This window comes from Muntiacus reevesi, chromosome 11 (genome assembly GCF_963930625.1).
Source record: "Muntiacus reevesi chromosome 11, mMunRee1.1, whole genome shotgun sequence".
NCBI lineage: Eukaryota > Metazoa > Chordata > Mammalia > Artiodactyla > Cervidae > Muntiacus > Muntiacus reevesi.
In genome coordinates this window covers 45,582,405-45,600,990 of record NC_089259.1, presented here as the reverse complement: position 1 = coordinate 45,600,990, position 18,586 = coordinate 45,582,405, and the positions used below count along the sequence as shown (strand labels likewise).

General features: G+C 38.0%; 1 protein-coding gene across 4 annotated transcripts in view; it reads left to right on the top strand.

Annotated features, from left to right (window-relative positions):
* The window catches only part of KLF12 (KLF transcription factor 12), a 516,718-nt gene that overhangs the window by 458,808 nt on the left and 39,324 nt on the right, over window positions 1-18,586 (top strand). The window lies entirely within an intron of this gene.

Below are 18,586 nucleotides of genomic sequence, written 5' to 3'. Positions count from 1 at the left end.
AGAATTAAAATAAAGCAACAGACAGTGAGAGGGTAGGGGAAGGCGTATGGAAGAGATTGTGTATGTCCTCTCTGAGGAAGTGGCATTTGATTAGAGACATCAATTAAGTGAAGCCAGAAACCATATGGTGAGTAATAGTCTAGGCAGAGGGATTGCAAGCATGAAGGCCCTGAGTTGAAATGAATTAGACATTCCAGAAACAGTTAGACTGGGGCAGAGTGAGCTAGAGAAGGAATAATAAGGTCTGAGGGCTCCCAGAATGACTTGTAGGTGATAATACAGACTTCGAGCTTTGTTCTTAGTGAGATAAGAAACCACTAGTATTTTGATAAGACATTGTTTCTTTTGTTTGGAAATTCTAGGAGAATTCTGCCTGTGATATGGGGGAGCTGGGTTCGATCTGTAGGTTGGGAAGATCCCCTGGAGAAGGGAATGACTAGCCACTCCAGTATTCTTGCCTAGAGAATTCCATGGACAGGAAGCCTGGCAGGCTATAGTCCACAGGGTTGCAAAGAGTCGGATACAACTGAGCAACTTTCACTTTTACTTTTTCATAGGAGAATACTTCACGACCATTAGGATGGCTATTATTTAAAAAAAAAAAAAGTCTAGTGTTCATGAAGATGTCGATAACTTCGAACCTTTGTGTATTGCTGGTGGGAAAGTAAAATGACGCAGCCTCTATGAAAGGCAGTTTGATGGTTCTTCAAAAGTTAAGCAGAGTTACCTTGTTGTTGTTCAGACACTCAGTCGTGTGACTTTTTGCGACCCCATGGACTGCAGCCTGCCAGGCTTCCCTGTCCTTCACTATCTCCCAGAGTTTGCTCAAACTCACGTCCATTGAATCAGTGATGCCATCCAACCATCTCATCCTCTGTTGCCGCCTTCTCCTCTTGACCTCAGTCTTTCCCAGCATCAAGGTCTTTTTCCAAGGAGTTAGTTGTTCGCGTCAGGTGGCCAAAGTATTGGAGCTTCAGTGTCAGTCCTTCCAATGAATATTCAGGGTTGATTTCCTTTAGGATTGACTGGTTCAGTCTCCTTGCAGTTCACGGGTCTCTCAAGAGTCTTCTCCAGCACCACAATTTGAAAGCAGTATTTCTTCAGCTCTCAGGCTTCTTTAGGGTCCAACTCTCAAATGACTACTGGAAAAACCATAACTTTTGAGTATTCGAACCTTTGATCCTGCAGTTCCGTTTCTGAGTATATACCCAACAAATTGAAGACAAAGATAGGTGTACACCAGTGTTCAAAGCAGCAGCGTTAACAATAGCTAAAAGATGGAGACAACCCAAATGCCTGTCAGTGGTGAAAGGATAAAGAAAGTGTAGTTACAACTACACGCCATGGGATATTATTTGACCTTAAAAAGTGAACTGCTGGTACATACTACAAAGTAAATGAATCTTGAAAACATTATGCTAAGTAAAATAAGCCAGACACAAAAGGAAAAATACTGTCATCCCCTTCTCCTCCTGCCTTCAATCTTTCCTAGCATCAGGGTCTTTTCCAGTGAGTCAGTTCTTCACATCAGGTGGCCAAAGTATTGGAGCATCAGCTCCTCCATCCATGGAATTTTCCAGGCAAGGATACTGGAATGGGTTGCCATTTCCTTCAGGGGATCTTCCTGACCCAGGGATTGAACCCGGGTCTCCTGCATTGCAGGCAGACACTCTACCATCTGAGCCACAGGGAAGCCCAAATTCTGTATGATTCCACTTACGTGAGGTACCTAATTTAGTCAAATTCATAGAGAGAGAAAGTACTGTAGAAGTTACCAGGGGCTGAGGCATGAGAAGGATGAGTTCTTACTGTATTATTGTTCTTACTGTATTGTTGTATAATGGGAACATAGTTTCTGTGTTAAGATGCTGAGAAAGTTCTGGAAATGAATAACAGTGATGGTTATACAACAGTGTGAATGTACTTAATGCCACTGAATTGTACACTTAAAAATAGTTAAAGGGTCAATTTTATGCCACATGCATTTACCATAATAAAATAAATTGGGGATGTGCGTGGGGAAAGGTGTGCAAGCAGGGATTCCAGTTAGATGCGCTGGCAAGAAATCGGTTGAGAAATGCATGAGTGAGGAGATGGTGGAAAATTTTCAAATTCAGGATCCACACTGCAAGTAGAGCCAGTAGGTTCTATTGACTGATTATAAATGGCAGAGGATGATCACAAAAGACTCCTGTTTTTATTCTGAGCCACCAGGAGAATAGGGGTCATTTCCTGAGATAGTACTGGGGAAGGAGCGAGTTTGGGGGGGAGAGGGATATCTCATATTCAACTTTCAACATGTTAAATTAGATGTCTGATTGGCCCTTGAGTGAAAGGTCAAGAAAATGTCTGAGCCTGTAAAGATACGAATAGGTGGTGACATGCAGAAAGATGGTGTAGGCAGCACCTATGTGAAGTGTGGGAGTGAGTGGGTTCACCCAAGGAATTGAAAGAGAAGTGGCCAGAGACCTGAGCACAGGGGCCCTCTGGCATTCAGAGGGACATAAATGTGGGGGTGCTTTTCATAAATACTAGCAAGTTTCTGTTGAGCATCTCCTCTCCCAGGCACTGTTGCAGGTGACTGGGACAGCAATGATTAGAAAAAGTCAACCCCCCCCCAAGTATTATTTTTTGCTCTTGGGCAAGTTACTTAACTTGACTGAACCCCACATTCCTCATCTGTAAAATGGGATGAACATTGAGGTTTGTACAAAACATAACAATAGTAATTGAAAACATTTCCTGATTAGACACCTGTTTATACAAGGTTGTTTTATTTTCATAACTCTATTTCCTCTTATAACTCTGGAAGCTAGATATTTTTTTTCCTAGAAAAAATTCCAAAGTTTAGGGAAGCTGATAAATTTTTCTAAGACACAGCTAAAGATTTATTTTTGTTGGCAAGATTCTTACCCTGGTAGTTCTGAAGTCACATCTTTTGGTTCATCCAATATTTCAAGCCACTCTAATATGCAAAATACTCAGCAAGCCGCCTAAGGCAGTAGTTACTGCTTCAAAATGTGTTTTCTGTCCTCCCTACTTGGTCTTCCCCTCCACTTAAGTGAGTCTCTTTGAGGTCTTGAAAAACGAACTTCTATAATTAAAACCAATCAGAAAAGCAATCACCTAGGTCATCAAGTATGTAAACTGCCAACTATAAACTTAATAATATCCCTAAATGAATGTAATGAATGTTAATTGACTGAATAAACAAAAACTGTGCATTTTCAGTCTAATTTTCTCTACAAAGTACCTGGCCTTTAGAATTTACAGATTGGACAGCACTTACTAAAGTTCTATTACCATTAAGCTAAATTTATTTTATAAGCTTTCTTCTATAAAACACATTCAAGATATCCCTGGAAATAACTTCTTTATGAACCTAGTTTATACTGCCCTTTTAAATTATTGCTTGTCTGGCAAATGAAAGTGCTACTCTGCTGTCTTTTTTTTTTTAAAGAAATTTTTGTTTATGTTTTTGGCCAGATTGCTTGACTTGTAGACTCTTGGTTCCCCTACCAGGGATTGAACCTGGGCCCTCAGCAATGAAAGTGTGAAGCCCTAGCTACTGGACTGCCAGAGAATACCCTCTGCTGTGGTTTAAACATAAGTCTATTGTTTATACATAGATTAACTGTAATCATTAGTGTCTTCTCTCCTGGGAACTCCAGGATGTTTAAGGACATTATTATAATATTATCCTGGTCACTTAGACTAAGCTGCTGGGGTTGTTCCTCCCCCTTCCTTATCTGCCATCCTCCAGTCGATTACCGGGAACTGACAGACCTACATCTGCAATGCCTTGGAATTGGGCCCCTCTGAATCAGATTCAAAGACACTGCTTTGGTTCAGCTTAGAATCCACTGCTTAGATGATGACCATAAATAGCTCTTTAACTGATAAAAGCTGTGACTTTCATCACCTCCTCACCAATGAATCCTATTTTTATAAGGCATGATTTTCCTCCCAAAACTAAAAGAAAAAAAAAAAAAATCCTGACATTTCCAGGACATACTAAATAACGATTCACTATAAGGAAACACTCAAAGTCCATGGTTTCTGGCCCAGTTCATCCTGTCCCTGTCTCCTGTGTTCTTTTTCCCTCTCACATGTTCTTTTAAGACCCACTTCTTGGTGTCCTACATTAAGCTTGCTGTGATCTTTCGAGACAGAATTAGACCCTCTCTCCCTTTACTCCGGTAACACTTTATTATTCCTCTCTTTATCACATAACATTTTTTACGACTTTTATAATTATGATTCTCATACATAATAAATTGGAGAAATTCTTATTATCCTAACAGCTGTCACCAGGCTCCTCCAGAAGAATCCCCCTTGATGTGGAAAATATGCCTTTAGGAATGCTTGGAGGGAGCACGACAGCTGAACCCCGCTCCCACGTCCCTGGCCAAGGACTTGATGTAACATTAGCCCCAGGGTTTTTACCAGGGGAAATCAGGCCTGCGTGTGCCAAGGGGAGGGGTTTGTTGTTTTTCTCTTGAATAAAGATGAGATGGGGATGGGAGAAGAAACCAGAGAAGAGGTGAAGGAGAGAGAATGCCTAGTAAAGAGCCTCCCTGCCAGTACAGGAGATGTTAGAGACCCGGGTTCGATCCCTATATTGGGAACAGCCCCAGGAGAGGAACATGGCAACCTACTCTGGTATTCTTGTCTGGAGAAGCCCATGGAGGGAGGAGCCTGGAGGGCTACAGCCCATAGGGTTGCAAAGAGTCAGACACGACTGAAGCGACAGCGTGCACACTCGGGAGTGGGGAAGAAACTGGAGACGAGGTGAAGGGAGGAGAGAATGCCAGCAAGATGAACAGTTGCCTGGGGCTGGAGGGGACCAGTGAGCAGCGCAGAAGTACGCAAAAGCATTTTATAAATAGAGGAACACTAGGCAGAGAGAGCCAGAGCCCCACGAGTGCCTCACCGTCTGTGGTAAAAGGCTGCTGAGCTCAGATGGGTGTATGTGGTGGTTCTTGGTGTGAAGACTGAAGAAAGTGCTGATTTTTACATCAGGATTAATGATAGGAGCCAAGAGAGCCCTGAGAATATAAGCCTCCCAGACATTTACATACGTCTTCTGAGAGTTAAGAGTAGACTTCCACATGTCATATAATTGGTGTGTTTGAGTCTTTTGTCACCTGTTTGAGGTGAATAAATATCCAAATCCTACACCTCACCATTCTATAAACTCTTTGAGGAGACTTTCGTATATGCTCATTTGCTTTTCTATGGTGAACCCACAGAAAATGTTTGTTGTTTTATTTGATTAAATAAGTAGTGTTAAGTTGAAAAATACCTACATATCTGACTGCCACTTATTTCAACTTTCATCATACAGATTTTCTCAGCAGGAAACAGCCAAGTTTAAAAAAAAATGCCAACAGTGCAAATTATGTTTAATCAACAATAAATATGGTACCAGAGACTTAGCGTTGTTATCTTGATGTTTTATAGATTTTTCATCTTATTTTAGGAATGATGTGATGTAAGAGTCAGTGTGGACTGGAGGTCTTACGTCTCTCTTTTCTCAGGCACTTACCTGTTCTAAGCGTCTATTTTCTCAGCTATTTCTCAGCTGTTAGACTTCCATTAATAATATCGACCCTACCAATCTTTGTGTAATTTTTGTGATAATTTATAAGTTTATATATGTTGATACAAAAGCCCTTACTCTGCCACCTGCAGTATTTGATAGTATACAGTAAGTTTACTATAAACAGCATAGTATATACTGAAAGGCTACCAGTCAGAACTGTGGACAGGGTTTTACCAGTAATGAAGAAGAATAAAGTCAGAAACGTTAAGTGGTATTTACCTGATGCATGAAAGCTTACAAAGTTTTAATCTAACCCTTCTTCTTAGGTGAAGAAAGATGGGCCAGGGCCATGCATTTGGTGGACAGTGTGGCTCTGAGATATTAATGATCTATGAAGCTGTAGCTGAGCAGTTCAAGGGCAATAGCATAGAAATGTCAGAAACATCAGCTCCACAGAAGCAGGCTAAGAGCAAAACTGAGGTTGGAAAGAAAGTGCCAATATCAGCAAATAGGAATGTAGTAAGGAATGGCTCTTGTGAGCATGGTTTTGTGGAACCCGAGGTAAAGAAGGGACCCAAAACACTTCTCAGTCTCTTCTATAAGAATATCATTCCCCAGATACTAAAACCAGATACAGATGATAGAAAATAGACAAGATCCTTTATACAGACTCAAGAACCCTCAACATAAAACAAGCAAACTGAATCTAGCAACATATACAAAAGAGCATACACCATGACTATGTGGGATGTAGCACAGAAATGAGGCTGGTTTGACTCACGAAAATCAATTAGTATAATATATCAATAGACTTAAACACAAAAGCACATGATTATCTCATTAGGTACAGAAGAGGCATTCAACATTTTATTTTTTCATGATAAAAACATTCAGCAGACTAGAAATAGAAAGGGATTTCTAAGATCAGGAGCAAGACAAGGATGTTTATACTCAGTGTGTTTTTTTTTTAATTTTTTAATTGGAGAAAAATTGCTTTACAATGCTGTGTTGATTTCTGCAGTACAACAGTGCGAATCAGCCATAATTACACATATATCCTCTTGCTCTTGATCCTCCCTTCCCTAAATCTATCATATGACCCAGAAACCCCCACTACTGGGCATATACCCTGAGAAAACCACAGTTCTAAAAGGCACGTGTTCCTTAATGTTTATTGCAGCACTGCATAGAGTCGCTGTGGAAGTAACCTAGGTGTCCCGTTGACAGATGAGTGGATAAAGAAGATGTGATACGTATATCCAGTAAAACACTACTCAGCCATAAAAAAGAATGACTTTGGGTCAGTTCTGGTGAGGTGACTGAACCTGGAGCCTGTTATACAGAGTGAAGTAAGTCAGAAAGAGAGAAATACATTCCACATATTAACGTATGTATATATGGAATCTGGGGCCTTCCAGGTGGCTCTGGTAAAGAATCCGCCTGCCAATGCAAGAGACACAAGAGACGCAAGTTTGATCCCAGGGTCAGGAAGATTTCTGGAGGAGGAAATGGCAACCCACTCCAGTATTCTTACCTGGAAAATTGCATGAACAGAGAAGCCTGGCAGACTACAATCCATGGAGTTGCAGAGAGTCAAACATGAATGAGCCGCTGAGCAGTCACACACATGGAATCCAGAAAAATGGTTTTGATGAGCCAATATGTGAGGAAGGTGGAGATACAGATTAGAGAATGGACTTGTGTACTTACCATCTTCATTCAGTACTCTAGCCATGGCAGTTAAGAAAAAGAAATAAGAGAATCCAGATTGGAAAGGAAGAAGTAAAGTTAGCTCTATGCATAGTTGACATGAAAGGAAGGAGTGAAATTATCTCTGTTTACGGTTGGGGTGATCTTGTATATAGAAAACCCAAATGAATCCCTTCAAAAAACTATCAGAACTAATAAAGAGTTCAGCATGATCGCTGGACATAATATCAATATACAAAAATTGACTGTATTTCTATCCAGTAACAATGAACTATCTGAAAATGAAAATTAAGAAAATAATTTCAACACAACCTTGTAAATCAATTGTACTTCAGTGAAAAAGAAAATAATTCCATTTACAATAACATGAAAAAAAGAAAATACCTAGGACTAAAGGTAGCTCAGATGGTAAAGACTCTGCCTGCAATGCAGGAAACCTGGGTTTGATCCCTGGGTTGGGAAGATTCCTGGGAGAAGCAAATGACAATATACTCCAGTGTTCTTGCCTGGAAAATCCCATGGACAGAGGGTTACAGTCCATGGGGTCGCAAAGAGTCAGACATGACTGAGCAACTAACACTGTCACTTCACTTTCAAATTTAACTGAATAAGGACAAGATTTGCACAGAGAACTTTGAAGCATTATTTTAAGAAAACTAAAGAACTCGTAAAAGGAAAGGCTTCCGTGTTTGTAGATTGAAAGACTTAACGTTGAGTAAATGGTAGCCTTCTACCAAATGGCAAACACAGTCACTGCAATTTCTCTCTAAATTCCAACTGCATTTTCTTTTGCAGAAATTGACAAACTGACCCAAAAATTCATATGGAAATAATCTTGAAACAGATGAATTTGAAGGACTAAAACTTTTCAATTGTAACATTTGCCTCAAAGCTATGAAGTTAAGACAGTGCGCTTCTAGACTAAATATGCACATATAGATCAGTGGAATAAAGGTGAGATCTTAGAAATAAACCATTATGTTTATAATCAGTTGATTTTCATGAGATTTCCTAGACAATTTAATGAAGAAAGAATAATCTTTTAGCAAATAATATGGAGACAACTGTGTATCCACATGTGAAAGAATGAGATTAGACTGCTTCCTTTCTTATACTGTACACAAAAATTAACTAAAAATGGGTCATAAATCTAAATATAAGAGCCAAATCTATAAGAAGAAAGCATAGGAGTAAATCTCTGAGACTTAGATTAGCTCAAGCTTTCTTAGATATAACCACACACACACATACAACAAAAGAAATGTTAAATTGGACTTAATATTTAAAACTTTTGTGCTTTAAGGACCACAAGAAAATGAAAAAGCCCACAGATTGGGAGAAAATATTGGCAAATTATATATCTGATAAGTGACTTGTATCCAGAATATATGGAAGTTTCACAACTTAACAGTTAAATGACAACACAATTTATAAATAAGCAAAGTATTTGAATAGACATTTCTCTGAAGGAGCTCTACAAATGGCCTGTGAGTATATGAAAAGACTTAACTCCATTAGTTGTTAGGGATATTATGAATGAAAACTGCAATGAGATGCCACTTTACATGCATTAAAATGGCAAAAATTCAAATGACAGACATAGTGCGTTGGTGAGAATGAAAAGAAATTACAAGCTTCTTACAGTGCTGGTGAAATTATAAAATGGTGTAGTCACTTTGAAAAACAGTTTGAAAACTCACAGTATTAAACATAGAATTACCATATAATCTAGTATTTCCATTTCTAGGTATATGGCTAAGAGAATTTAAAACTCATGTTTACACAAAAGCTTGAACAGATATTCATAGCAGTATTATTCCTAATACTCAAAAAGTAAACTCAATCCAAATGGCTATCAACTAATGAGTAAAAATGTGGTGTATCTGTATAATGAAATACTATTCAGCTATTAAAAGGAATGAAGTATTAATCATTTCATGATATATGTAAATTAATTCATTATACTGTACATCCCAAATTTATACAGTGCTGAATATCAATTATGTTTCAATAAAACTGGAAGAAAAAATAGGAATAAACTATTGATGCATGCCACAACATGGATAAACCTTAAGGACTTTATGCTTATGTGAACAAAGCTAGCCATAGAAAGCCCATATTTTATTATTCTAGTTCTAATAAATACTCAGAATAGCCAAATCCATAAAGGCAGAAAAGTGGATTAGTAATAGCAAGAGCTAGGAAGAGAGGGTGTGTGGAATGCATTAATGAACATGGAGTTTCCTTTTGGGGGTGATGAAAATATTTTGAAATTATATAGAGGTGATGGTTCCAAAACACTGTGAATATAATGAATGCCACTGAATTGTGCACTTTATAGGGTGATTTTATGGTATGTGAATTATATCTTTTACATCTTAATAAAGATATTAACCAAAAAAAGAAGAAGAAGAAACCCAAGTTTAAGATATATTGGACATTGTATCAGGTTTTCATTATTCTAGGCTAATCTTCCTGTATGTGTGCTAAGTCATTTTCATTTGTGTCTGACTCTTTGCGACGCTATGGACTATAGCCTGCTAGGGTCCTCTATCCATGGGGTTCTCCAGGCAAGAATACTAGAGTGTATTGCCATGCTGTTCAGGGGATCTTCCCGACCCAGGGATGGAACCTAGGTCTCCCACATTGCAGGCAGGTTCTTCACTGTCTGAGCTACTAGGAAAGCCCAATAAATTATAATAAGCTATCATTCATATGTAAATTTTCAGGTCACAGCCCGTGCTTTTTTTCCTAGGAACTGCAACAAAAAATAGGATTCTTGTTTTCTTTTTTTCCTTAAAGATAATAATGAGAGCTTATTGATTATAAAACTTTAATTTAGAAGTCTGCATATAAAAATGAAGATTCAAATTTCACATCATTTCCTCCATTTTTAAGATCAGCATGTTCTATTTTTGTTTTCTTTTGCTTGTTTATCATTAATACTTGACCTAGTTCAGAAATAACTTTATGAGACGTACACTTAAGAATTACTATTGTATCATTGGAATGGGGAATAAACACACCAGGCCCTAGGCTAGTGTGATTGAGTTTCCTGGCAGCCATAACAAAAAGGTAAATAGGGTGGGAATTTTTAGTTCTAACTAACTGATGAAAAAAATTTTGTGTATATGTATATATTTCAGTTTTGCCAAGCAGGCTTTCCTTCATACCAAATAAAGATTATAACATAGTTCTTTCTCTCTTTCTCCAGTTTTATTGAAGAGTGAAAGGATCCTAGCTTGAAGAGTCAGGAAATAGACTAATACCAACTCTACTACTGTTTAGCTGTGTGGGATAGTTTAATTAACTTTTTGAGCCCTGGTTTGCTTATTTTCTATTCTAATGTCTTTCAGGTATAAATTTGGGCCACATTACTATACCTTCTAACTTTTACAACATCAATTTGGCAGAGTACTCAAAAGTTGAGTTTCAAGAAGGAAAATAAAAACAAAATATTTCCTCCATTAGATGGGAAGATTTTTGGTATTCTCCAAAATTCAAATACATACACATGTTATGGAAGGACAAATGCCTATTTGTGGCACCAGATAGCCCTTTTGGTCAAGAAAAACTCAAGTGGGATATTACTAATGAGTTCTACTTGGCCATGTTATTTATATATCCCTGTATGAGTAATTAAAAACTGTTTCAATAATTTATGTAAGCATAAGTACCAGATATTAACTGGTATAATTTCAGTGCGCTTTAATAAAACAAATCTCTAGTGGAACATAGATTTTGTTAATGATGAGCATAAAATAGATGGAGGCTGTGTTGATGGTTACTTAAAAAGTTTATTTATGATTGCATTACAATAACTCATAAGAACTGTATATTTCGAACATTATATATATGTCTTAATATTTAAAACACCAAGTCTTATTATATACTGTCCTCACCTAGTGCACATCCGTACAACTTCTTTATGATTGGATCTGCATTATAAGAAGATCTTTCTGATATGGAAAAGTTAGCATGTTCATATCAAACACTGGTGTTCGCCCTTGGGAATGTCCTCATGGGGTGGACTGTGTTCCCCCAGCTCTTTCCTCTTTCCTTCTCATCACCCTTCCCAGAACCTGCTGACATGCCAGGTTCTAGAGAGGCATGCATGGAACCACATCTTCATTCTTGAGGAGTTTAAAGTTTATCTTTAATAAAATAAGAGAACAGTCCTGGAGGGTCTCAAATCCAGATGGGCTCAAGGGCCACACCTATAAGATAAATGCGCAGTGCTGCCTTTATAAGGCAAGAGTGGTAAGGCTTGTGCCAGCCTGGGGAAGACAGCACCCACCTTAAAGGCATCCTGATTATTTAATCCTGTTCAGACCTAGAAAGTTATTTTAAGGCTTCAATGATCCATTCAGCTACAACTCCTAGCATGAAATATAATTTAAACCCCAACATTTCTTGAAGAAATTTTGTGGAAACGTTCTTCTGAATATTTTGGCAAGTTTTATGTCTTCTGTTCCATGTCCAGTATAATTCAGAAATATATACTTGTTTCAGGGCCCTTGTTCCATCCTACATTATGAATTGATTTTATGGGAAAAAAATCTTTACAATGAATACAGTATCGACCCCAAAGAAACTATTTTGAATAGATAACTGTATATCTGAAATGGGTCTCTCTCTTTTTTTTTTAAACAAAAAATCCTCTCTCAGCCTGTAATCTAAATTCATCATAATAGGTTAACTATATAACAAATCACAGCAAATGCTGTTAATAATTCATTTTTCTATTTATCCATGTATCTATTTTATCTTTTGCTTAAACAGCTTATGATCTTACTTACTTGCTAAAATATGATGAATCAAAAAAAAGCAGAGTCTATAACAGTTTTGAATATTTTAATGATCCTAGATAGTGATTAAAATTACTGAGTGGCAGCTGTTATTTTTAAAGAAAATCATGATATACTATAAATCTATCTACAGACTCACCTACAAAAAGTTCATTGGTAAACCAGTGAACAAATCTTTTAATTAGTAGGATATTTCATTTATTATTAGAATAATTCAAAATACATTCTGCACATATTCTGTTCGTATGAAAAAGTGTCAAATTCTAGTTGAATAAATGCCAAGATTGAGCCTTGGGATGTATTTCATCTAAGTATTACTCTTAATTTATACATTTTGTGAAAATGGATTTATTTTCATTAAATTCAAATTTGAATGTAAAGTGGTGTAATGTTTTGTCACAGCTTCTGGAAAGATTGGCAACTTCTAATTTTACAATTTCAATGTGCTCAAAAGTAGTTTTCTGTAGGAAGCTGTGGGCAGGAATGAAAGTGAAGGTTAGTCGCTTGGTTGCTTCTGGCTCTTTGCAACCCCCTGGACTGTAGCCCACCAGACTCCCGGACTCCTCTCTATGGAATTCTCCAGGCAAGAATACCAGAGTGGGTTGCCATTTCCTTCTCCAGGGGATATTTCTGACCCGAGGATGGAACCAGATTTTCCTGCATTGCAGACAGATTCTTTACCTTCTGAACTACCAGAGAAGTCCATGGACAGGAACAAAAGACGTGAATCAGTGGATTTATGCTATCTTAGAGTGAAGCTTCTGGGGACTGGATAGTGAATGTGTCTAAATAACCCCCTTTCTCTAATTAATATCCCAGAGAAGACCTTGACATGATTTGATAGAAGCTAGAGAGTCTGTGAGAGTATGGAAGAGAAATAGGAAGATTCCTGCTTCTGAGAGCCATCTGCTGGCTAAGAAAAAGCCTGCAAAAACCTACATGTGTCTGGTTTGTCCACATGAATAGAATCTCAAGTACTAAGATTTATGTAACTCCCTGGTTAACTGAAATTCTCATTGACTCTATTTTTTGACTTGTGGCCTCGATATTTCATTCCCAACGTGGTGTTTGATTTACTAACGAGGAAGTAGTTCTCACTTCCGTCTATTCTGTGGCAGCAGCTGATTCAGAATTCCTGTAGGTGATACTTACGTTCTATTGAAAATAATTTTAAAACAAGCTTTGGAAAACAGTACAAAATATACTTTCAAAACTGAATGTGCCCCCTTCCCTTAAGGTAACCCGGTTGTGCAACTAACTCTAAATGCTATTTGGTACCATTGTAAATAAACAAAGATGGCAGGGAAGGAACAAGTCTTGATTGTCGAGGAAGACTTAATCGCATATCACTGCCAAACTCAATCTTCAAAAACGTTTCCCTGGAAAGATATATATTTTACAAAGTTAAGGAAGTATTTTTAAGGTAGATTGTTAGTAAGTAGTTACGCTGTGTGTCTGTACTGGCAGTATTTATAAAAGAGTTTACTGTAAAATTCTCAGGAGTAAGTGTATGCTTTATCATAGCAGGCTACATTTAAGAATGCTTTTATGTACTGTTGTTTTCTGTAATAGGATTAGATGGGAAATTTAAATGATTCAGGTATTTTGTTGCTTTTTTATCTTTTATGGGGCTTCCCAGGTGGTGCTAGTGGTAAAGAACCTGCCAGCCAGTGCTAGAGACCTAAGAGATGCAGCTTCAATCTCTGGGTCAGGAAGCTTCTCCTGGAGGAGGGAATGGCACCATTCCAGTGTCCTTGCCTGGAGAATCCCATGGACAGAGGAGCCTGGTAGTCTCCAGTCCATAGCATCGCACAAAGTTGGATGCGCCTAAAGTGCCTTAGCATGCATTCATGCATGCATCTTTTATTAGATGTGGTTTATATTCCTAAATACCTGAGTGAGTAGAACACAATAACTCAGGTGGATTCTAGTGTCCAGCCCTTGAGTTCAGATCCTGGTGTGGTCACCCAGTCTGTTTGGGCCTTGATCTTAACCCCCTTTGCCTCGGTTTCGTCATCTGTAAACTAGAGGTACTAATAATACTGACCTCCAAGAGCTGCTTTGAAGCTTAAAGCATTTAGAGCAGTGCCTGGCCCCCGCAGGCATCCTGTCAGTGTCGGCTCTTTGTTATCCTCAATCAGCCTCCTTGGTGTTCTGTTGAGATGATGTGTGTGAATTTGCTGAAGGACCTTCAATCCCTCTGTTTTCTGCTCTTGTTTTAAAATTTAGGATGTGTGTGTCCTCTTCCCAGTCTTAAAAGATTGTCCTGGGTTTTTCTCTTTAGCTCCTGTAGAAACTCCAGTTTCAGTGAAGGGCATCTCGCGGCTCTCAGGTCACCTGTGACAAATGGCCTTTATTACCTGCTGATTACAGCTAACCTTCACTCCTTTCATGACAGCTGCGTGGTGCCTTCTGCTTAAATAGAGCTGTTCTTGGGTGTGACTTTCCGAGCCTCTCTGGGTTTCCTTCTAATTTAACTTAGCATTCCAAGTGGGACTGTTGTGTAACTGAAGGCGTGATCCACTCATTTGTTCTCTCTCCATCTAATTATTACCACGCAGTGCCTGTGAGGCCCCCTCGGGCGTTCATTCACTTCTCTAAATGGTCTAGCCTTCTGGGGAAGGGAGTGGGCCTTTAGTTATTATTTATGAACTGTGTGGATGTATTTAGTGCAATGTCTGGGAACACACTAGCAACTGTGTTCAGTTGCTGAATGGTCCCGACCATTTTCATCATACCCAGCTTATTACTAAGGATTATTGGAAGAATCCTCTGCTGGCATAGGCAGTAGTTTCTTGCACATTTCCATTCTTCAGAACGAGGCCAACTTTTGAAGCCCACAAGTCAGTTGGTGTGCATTTGGGGATACCTTAAAAGCTGTGGAAACAGAGGCCACATGGCTCAGAAAGCGTAGAAAGGGAAGAATATTTTAATTTCACTGAAAATTTTAATTGTAAGCCATGCTTTAGAGTGCCATTGTCTTCGAGTTAGAGCAAAGAACCGAGACACTCAGGGGAGGATATGATTTTAATGGTTACCCAGAATCCCTGGTATTCAGTCACCACTTTGTATATTACAGCACTTAAAATATGAAACAAACAAACAAAATAGATATGCAACAAGCAGCAAAGTTTTACTGTATAGCACAGGGAACTACAGTCAATATTTTGTAATATCCTATAATGGAAAATAATCTGAAAAACAATATATGTATTTATGTATAACTGAATCACCTTGCCGTGCACCTGAAACATTTAAATCCACTATACTGCAATAACATATATGTATTATGAAAATAATAAAATATGAAACAGGGAAATGAAGGTAAGAGTAAGGAATTGAGTAAGCATTATCAGAAGACTTGACGTCAAAGGATCCTGGTAAGGATTAATTAACCCATTAAAGGTTAAGTAGTTACTTGATTATATTGAATTAAAAATTAAGAATACCTGACTTAATACATTAATTCATTCATCCATCCAACTATTCAGCCATTCTATTTAGCAAACATTTCTTGAATGCCCACCTTGTTCTTGGCTCCAGAGACACAAAAGTACTTGGTACCAGCATATTAACTATCAGATTTCCTGCTGTGGACTTGGCGTGACCAAACACCCAGTCCACAGTTATCTTCCAACTACCATGTCCCCCAACTCCAGGATCAAGCTCACCCAGTTCGGCAGCAGTCCTCCGTGGACTTGGGTTTTCCTCTCCTCTTCCTGTGTTCTTTAAGCTCGTCTGCATTTCTGATTCTTTTTTACTTCAGCCCCATTTACCTGCCTTTCCACAAAGAAATCAAATAAGTAGTTCTTGTTTGAAAGGTACAGGCTAGCCTAAGGTTCTGTGACATCTGAGGGTATCTCTGCCATTTATAAGGGGGAACCAGGGGAAGTTTTACCCATTGAATGTCATTTTAAGCTTAACTTGGTTGGGTCCATTTATTCAATGCATATACCTCTTTAAAAATTATTTTTATCATCATCATGCAGATATCTTTAGGTAGTTGTTCTTTATAATGCCCTAAAACATTTCACTTTAAAATGAGGAAAACCGCGTTGTGAAGTTTTGTAAAGGATTAAGGCCATCCACCTAGCATGTCTTCAATTTTGATGTAAATTCAGACATCTGAGTGAAGTGGTTTCCCGCTGTTCTGTAGCCCTGCTTTCCTGCCCTGCCCACCACATGGTCCAGTGGCTGACTGAATAGCAAGCAGCGTTACCTCCTTGGTCCCTCATAGACTTGCTTAGTAGTTACTAGGTTTTGATTTTAGATTTATTTTTTACTTTTTTCTGCATATATGAACATATAGCAGAATAAATAACTAAATCAACAGGCCAAGCAATATGTGTGTGTGATTATGCTTAGTTACATTTAGACTTCTGTATAGAAGTCTATGTACAGTGCTTAGAAAGCATTGTACAAAACGAAGTGTTCTTACTATAGGCTTTATGTTACAATTTGAGGGACATAAATACCATGTCATATTCTTGATTTGAAAGGTGTAAAACATACGACGACACGAAAGTTTCTATTTCTGAGGCCCCCAGTGACAAAATCCATATTTGTTTTTATGACTAGATAGTCAAGAAATGAATTACTATTGCCTTATTATCACATATAGAGTCAATTTGTTCACAAGAATCACACCCTATGCCAGAACATACCTTGTTGGGAGTGACTAAAGCCCTTCTCTCATGGGACAGACCAGTCACACTGTTTTGACTCTTTTCACAACCAAGCTCCAATCCTTACAACTGAGTCAATGATGTGGAAAACCACAAAGCCACATTGAGTGATAAGAAGGCTAAAAAAGTGGCTTAGCCATCCCATTTGTTCTTTCCTTCAACTTCTTAGAAATCTTGCACAAAACTGTTTAAGATACAGGCAGATAAATGTCACTTATATTTGATCTTAGCTAATAATATAAAGCATTGGCTACTGAATCTGTTACTTGTACAGGTGAAAAGATGCTTTGAAAACTTGGGTGGCTCGGTCAGTAAAGAGTCTGCTTGCAATGCAGGAGACCTGAGTTCATTCCCTGGGTCGAGAAGATCCCCTGACAAAGGGAAGGGTGGCCCTCTCCACTTTTCTTGCCAGGGAAATCCCATGAACAGAGGAGCCTGGCAGGCTAGAGTCCAAAATGTTGCACGAATTGGACATGACTTAGCAACTAAGCCACCACCACCGTGTGGAAGGAGACACTTTAAAGTTTACTGGAGCAATGTTGCAGTAAAATATTAGAAATAAATCTATATGTCCATCACTTAGGAAATGAATTTTTAAACTCTGGAATGAATGTTCATTGGACTACTCCCATATTTCATCTGAGTCAAGTATTAACCATTGATAGCCCATGGATCAAATACTGCCCACTATTTGTTTTGTAAATAAAGTTTTATTAGAACCTAGACATACTCATTTGTTTTATTTATACTCGTATTTATCTATAGCTGCTTTCATTGCTACAGTTGCAGGGTTGATTTGTCACAACATAGACTGTATGACTCTCAGTCAAAATATTCACTATCTAGCCCTTTATAGAAACAGTTTACCAACTCCTGATCTAGGTAGATTAAAACACCATCTATTGTAAAATACACCACTGAGAAAGACAAAATATATCAATTAAAACATGACCAGCCATCAAATGTCAGAGGCATCCTGATTTTAGAGACACTGAAATATTAAAAGATTCATCTTAGGATCCGTGCACTATGGTATATAGCACTTCAAATGAACAAACCACTGTGTTTATATCAGTATAAACATCTCAGATCCTCAGTATTGAGTGGAAAAAAGTCAAGTGTGGAACAATTTGCAGAATGATGTGAACAGCCTTCTATCTATATGTCTCTTAAAAAACACAATATAATGAGTTTCCATGAATGCAGATACCAGTAAGCATAATTTAAAAGAATTGAAAGGATTTGTAGAAAACTGATGATAGAGATTTTCCCTGGGAGAACAAGGGATCAGGATAATGATGTAAGAAAGAGGGGGAAAGTTATCTTTATCGATAGTGTTCAGTTTTTTTGAGGACTGATTTATTCATAAAAAGTAATTTTAAGAAACACCGAAACCTAGAAAAGCTGGAAGAAAATAATGTCAAAGTATTAATAGTGGTAAATCTTTTATGGTAGGAATATGAGTGATTGCTTTTTTATTGTATTTCACTGTAACTTTAAAGAACTTCATGAATAACTAAGAAAAATGAGTCATATTCTTCATTTCTATCTCAATCAAAAGAGATTAATGTTGGAAGAAGTACATGTTAATCAGTTACCTGACATTACAAACTAATCCTGTTTTTCTACTGTGGCATTAAGATTAAACAATCTACAAGTCAGGGCCAAATTTCATAGTTAAAACTTTTTTTCGTAATGTGGTACAGCTAATCTTTAAATACAATGCACTTGATTCCTCACCGTGAAAAACCACCAACGGGAAGAGTTAAATGTCAGGTGCATTTTGCAGAACCAAAATAGCTTGTCATGAGTCATGTTATTGATGTACTGATGTCATT